General features: G+C 37.4%; 1 pseudogene; it reads right to left on the reverse strand.

Moving 5' to 3' along the window:
- Positions 1 to 5266: 5266 nt before the first annotated feature.
- Positions 5267 to 6179, reverse strand: LOC129537962 (ubiquitin carboxyl-terminal hydrolase 15 pseudogene; annotated as a pseudogene).
- Positions 6180 to 6457: the final 278 nt, after the last annotated feature.

Raw genomic sequence — 6457 nt, forward strand, 5'->3', positions numbered from 1 at the left:
TGACTTCTTAGCCCTCTGCATATAAATCAAATGCTTTTCTACCATAGGCCTGATCCTATGCTAGTTTTAGAAATTAATCCAATTGTCAGGTTTGTAGACATGTAAAAGCTCATTCTGCTTATACAGAAACTCTGTTAGACTTGTGCCATCCTAATGTCCTTAAACCATGGCAACAGTCTGCTTCTAAATTGGAAAATTAAAAACAATAGCTGGAAATCAGAGTCAGGGCTATGGGAAATCCAAGATGGCTGCTTGGCTTTTCCCAGCTCCCTGACAAACCTTTTTTTTATTTGATGGGTTAAAGCCTCCCTGGCTACAGGGCCTCCATAATGAAAAATCACGGAATATTAAGTTTTGTAAATTGTTGAATTAAGTTTCTAGTTTTGTTAATGTCTAGTGTTTACTAAGACTCGCTGCTGAGACAGTTCCTTGTTACATGATACTGCTAAAATATTTAATTAAGTTATTAAAAAGGACACTCTAGGTTAGTTTCTAAGGCTTATCTCAGTAACCAATCTTCAGATAAAGGTCGGATGCTCCATAATGTACAACCAGGAGATTAACACCAGACTATAATCATTTAATGAATGAAGTCAGGTGACTTGGGGTATATCAGGCCTTATCTAATGAAAGTTCTTGACTTATAATTCTTATTTGACTAATAACTGCTAGCTATGGCTATATTATTTTCTATGTCACTTGTTTCACTGAGCCTGTGATATAATGCTGAACTGACAGTTCCATATGAGATCAATAATTGTAATAATGTGACTCTGGGTATGGGAAAAAGCAACAAGAGGAAATATTTTCCTGGACCAGGAGGCTAGTAAGACAGTGGTCCAGAGACTTTTGCTACTTGCAAGGCCTGGTCCAATTTTAGCATACTGAGTGGCCCATCACTTCCCTAGACCTGGGAATGAGTCTTCCCAGCACTGCGGGACACAATGGCCATGAAATGGTGTCACATGGTCAGATATGTGGCTATGAAGGGACCCTGCTGACTGGAAGTTGGTACTTGCCAGCTGCCTCTACAAAGATTACATCATGACCATTGCAAGCTGCTGACCTTCAACACCCCCTGAAAGAAGTTCAGGGTGAAAATCAGGAATGAGGCACTCTGTGCTCTGAAAAAAAAAAAAAAAAACAAAACTCGCAGAACAGGCCTTCAGATATTTAGATCTTTTCAGAAAAAGGTTTTATGAGTTCCAATTCTTGCATCTTCTCATACCTAGAAAAACACTGACGTCATTAATGGTGATATCTGCTTTGGCTATTAAAAAAAGAATTTTACAATTAAAAGTCAAAATAGAGTAGCTATGGTTCAGACATCCTGGGAAATAACTATTTCCCAGATATCCTGAAAAATGATATTATGGGTGTAATTTCAGATTAGACGCTGTGACCGAATGTAGAACTTAATGCTCCTGTAATGCATTTTTGCTTCTGTACTTTGCTAGCTGCTCGTCAAACCAAAGTTACTCCATTTTAAGATATGGTTGTTTTTAAGTAAAGATTCCTAAAATTGTTATTGAAAAAAAACAAAACAAAACTCTATGACCTTACAGAATAGAACAACCTCTTTTCTTCAAATATACCAGTGGCCACTTTGCATATAGTCAAATATAAACTGTAAAAAACCAGATCAGAAGGCCTGTATACCATCTTACTATATCAATAGCACTCAGTTTTGTCGATAGCACTCAGTGAGTCAGGAAGTAATTAAACGTTTTCTGTAGTAGTATAGTGTAATTCTGTATAGCTCTTGCTGAAGTTTACTGCCTTCTCAGTCCAAAGCAAGGATGACCCTAGTACAGAATATTAAAAATACACGCACACACAGAAAATTTATTGGGCCATTTGGTCTCCTCTGGATTTGTAAAAAACCATCTTATTCAACAAGATAAGATCCTAAATCTACTGACTTAAAGCAGTTACAAACGAAGCTCCCTCACGAATGTTTTCTATAGTTAATATACTGTACTGATGGCCACACAGGGTTCCATTTTCTATATCATATTGCCAGAGAAAAGAGGCTTTGCAAATTCACACAGCTGGTTTTCAAACAACCCCCTGTTTTGTCAAGTTTAATTTACAGAAGTAAACTCCAAGCATGGGCTAGAACTGAACAACATTTTTTTTTTTGAACCAACTTCAGCAATAAACGCAAAGGCAAACAGCATGCACATACACATCTACAAAGGAAAGAAGCACCTGCTCTCCACCTGCAAAACAGAGTACTTTAAACCCAGGTCAAGGATACACAATGTGATTTACAACTGACTGCATCAATTTAATGTATTTTTTCCTTCAGGAAAGAGAATACAGTACAATTAAAATAACAGATTTTTAGTGTTTCTAGAACTAAAACTCCAAAGGTCTCTTTAGCAATGTCTATCATACTGTTCCAAAATTAATCAGACCATCAACAAAGATGTATTAGCATTAATAAGTTTATTATTATTATTCTAATGTATCAAATGAATATTTATATACTAGGCATTGAAGGGGAGAAGGGATATATCATCCCAAAACATGCCACATGGACAAAAGAATTATTTTGAGCCAAAGGTATTTGAGTTCCTAAAATCTCTTATTTTCCTAAAAACAGAACCTACCCAAAGAACTCAGTTTTCATAAATGTCACCAGGAATTCTCTCCTTGGACATGAGAATCAGCACTAAAGCTAAACAGATGTTGTCAAAAAACTATTATAACACCTATCTATTTTCCTAACGGACCATTATCTTTCAAAATATTTGCTTTTATTCCTGTAAGTGCCCTTCCCCCACCCATCTAAGTTATTTTTTCTCATGGAAGTGCCCTCTGCCTGGCCCTCTTACCAGTTAGACGACATAAAGACCCTCAAAACTCAATGTCCTTTTGACTATTCACTTCTATCTGTGATACCTCCATGCACATAAAATTAAAAAGTTAATAGATGCATATGCTTTTTCCTCTGTTAATCTGTCTTTTGACCATTTAATTCATAGCACCCCTCTTTTTCCCCCAACTGTGGAGCCTAAAAGAGTAGTGAAGTCTTTTCCTTCCCTACAGTTTGTAACTATACTATATTCAACTACTGTGGTCAAAAAAAAATTCTTTTCTGATCTTTATATGATTCACGTTCTCAGAGCTAGTTGGGTGAATAAAGAGCAAAAGAAACCACTATGCAATTGAGTTTAAAAACTAAACACACACACCCCAGATTTATTAACTACTGTACCCTTATATAATTCTCTTAATTCAGTAAGTTCTCAGTTTTCTCTCTATAAAGGAAGTTATCACCCAAAATCAATGCATTCTTCATGATGCTCATTGTTATTTTGTAAAATAAATAAATAAGTAAATATAGGAGATGTATGGAATTATAATTAAATTTGGGAAACAGTGGGAAAATGAAGTTGAATATATTCACTACAATACAATATTCCAGCAACTGAAATATGTTAATAATATGTGTTTTGACTCTCTTAGATATGTTTAGTTTCCAAATTACTCCAAGGAACAATCCATATTGATCAAGAGTCTCTTCCAGCTTTTGCCAGCTCCAAATTGGCACTTGCCATCTACCTGTGCAAGGGGGAAATCATGAGCCAAATAGCTGCTGACCTTCGATATCTCCTGAAAGAAGTTCAGGGCAAAGATCAGGAACAAGGCCTTCTAAGCTCCAGGAAAAACTGGTAGAAGAGGCCTTCAAATAATGACAGACGTTTTCAAGGACTGACTTTATGAGCCCAATTCCTGAATCTCCTCATATATAGAAAAGCACTAAAATCATTAATGGTGAAATCTGCCCCTTGAGACCAGCAGCAAACTTCTGAAAAAATGTGTGCTTGACTGCACATACCCCCTTTCACTAAAATCATATAGAATACTGACCTTCACCTCCACCACTCTGGAGCAGTTTTGCAGAGCTACCTGAATGCTGTCTCCCAGGTTAGAGTCTTCATTTTGTCCCAAATAAAACTTTACTCACAACTGTCACATTGTATAATTGTTTCAGCTGACACTTTAAAAATGCATAATTTTATAAAATTCCAAACCAGTAACTTAGCTTCGTGGGAATTTGGTTGGCCTGCTTTCTGAAAGTAATTAATCATGACTCACATCAAGGTGAATGCAAGAAAAATGGAATGATCAACTGATGAACTGAAAATATTAGCACATTCTCAGAAAATGCTACCCAATTTTGTTTATTTGAATTAAAATATAAATAAGGACTTCCCTGGTGGCTCACTGGTAAAGAATCTGCCTGCTAATGCAGAAGACATGGGTTCAGTCCCTGATCTGGGAAGATTACACATAACACACGGCAACAAAGATCCAGCACAGTCAAAAATAAATTAAATAAATAAAATCATTAAAAAATAAATAGGCTATGCTGCTACTGCTGATAAGTCACTTCAGTCGTGTCCGACTCTGTGTGACCCCATAGACGGAAGCCCACCAGGCTCCCCCATCCCTGGGATTCTCCAGGCAAGAACACTGGAGTGGGTTGCCATTTCCTTCTCCAATGTGTGAAAGTGAAAAGTGAAAGTGAAGTCGCTCAGTAGTGTCCGAACCCTAGCGACCCCATGGACTGCAGCCCACCAGGCTCCTCCATCCATGGGATTTTCTAGGCAAGAGTACTGGAGTGGTTAGGTAGATATATTCCTCGGTATTTAATTCTTTTCGTTGCAACAGTGAATGGAATAGTTTCCTTAATTTCTCTATTTTCTCATTATTAATGTATAGGAATGCAAGGGATTTCTGTGTGTCGATTTTACATCCTGCAACTTTACTGTATTCTTTGATTAGCTCTAGTAGTTTTCTGTAGAGTCTTTAGGGTTTTCTGTGTAGAGGATCATGTCATCTGTGAACAGTGAAAGTTTTACTTCTTCTTTTCCAATTTGGATTCCTTTTATGTCTTTTTCTGCTCTGACTGCTGTAGCCAAAACTTCCAGAACTATGTTGAATAGTAGTGGTAAGAGTGGGCACCCCTGTCTTGTTCCTGACTTTAGGGGAAATTCTTTCAGTTTTTCACCGTTAAGGATAATGTTTGCTGTGGGTTTGTCATATATAGCTTTTATTATGTTGAGATATGTCCCTTCTATTCCCACTTTCTGGAGGGTTTTTATCTTGTTTAGAATTTTGAATGAAAAAGTGTCATATACTTTTTTCAGATAGTCAAAAAGATTTGCAAGTATGTCCTTATCAATATACATCTGTGTTTAATCTGTATCTTTGGAGGGTGCCTCCTGGGCATAGGAGATTCAGTATTAAAATCTGAATAGCTGAGTTCATGAAACATGTATTTCCCAAGTTAATTAGGCCACAGAGGCCTGTTTGTTAATTTTTTCTTCCAGGTTCTGAATAATCATAGTTCTTATAAGCGGTATATGATGGGAGACAATAATTTGAGTTTTTCACATTTCTGTTGTTGATGTTGTTATAATTATTTGATAGAGATGAAGGAGAGATCTTTGGTAAAGTTGAAAAATTGGATGCACCTGGGGACTTAGGAGTAGACGGACCCCTTGGCCATGTTCCATCCTCATTTTTCTGTTCTATCATTAACACCTGTCCTTGGTATAAACCAGCATCCTGAATAGTGCTGTCTGGTTTATTCAGTGGTTCAAACATATTACTCATGTATTTGTTCCACAATCTGGTCTCCTTTTCATCTGGAATATTGAAGATTTTTCTTATTTACTTTTCAATTGTATCTATTGTGTCAGCTTTGCTAAATCTTCGTGTTACAACATTGTTCATGTTTCCATTTTCACAGAGCTTCAATTCTGTGAGACATACTTCTACTTTGCAGTGCTTTACAAACATACCCTGTTCAACCACCTTTCATGCTATTGGTTCCTGACTTTCCATCAATGTGTACCAGCTGACAAGTTTATTCCAGCCCTCAGTTGGCAACAGTATGTAACCAATTCATCAATAAGGTGCTCCTTAAGTGACTGGGCATTGCCATCTCTAAGAAGCCCAGAGTTATCAATGGGTCCAGGATAAACATTTTGATCTCCCATCTAGTATTTGTCCCAACTGTCAAAGCCAACATACTTTTTCCATTGTTTGAACCAGTGACTATCGACTAGGTACCAGATGTCCCCTTTCCAGAGCGAGGTTTTGAGCAGCGTCGCTATGTCAGACCACTGGATGTCCAGATCCGCCACTCCGCCTTCCGCCATCTTCTTCCACTATAGGCTATAAATAAGTTTAATTGTTAAATTAAAATGAACTATTTTACAACATTCTATCAATGACAAATTATTTCTTAGCTTAAACTGTAATATATAAAAAGGATATACAGTCTATTTTTTTTTAACACAGTATGCTGCTGCTGCTGCTAAGTCGCTTCAGTCGTGTCTGACTCTGTGCGACCCCATAGATGGCAGCCCACCAGGTTCCCCCTTCCCTGGGATTCTCCAGGCAATAACACTGGAGTGGGTTGCCATTTCCGTCTCCA

This window comes from Moschus berezovskii, chromosome 2 (assembly GCF_049115385.1).
Source record: "Moschus berezovskii isolate FMDL1 chromosome 2, NW_MosBer_1.0, whole genome shotgun sequence".
NCBI lineage: Eukaryota > Metazoa > Chordata > Mammalia > Artiodactyla > Moschidae > Moschus > Moschus berezovskii.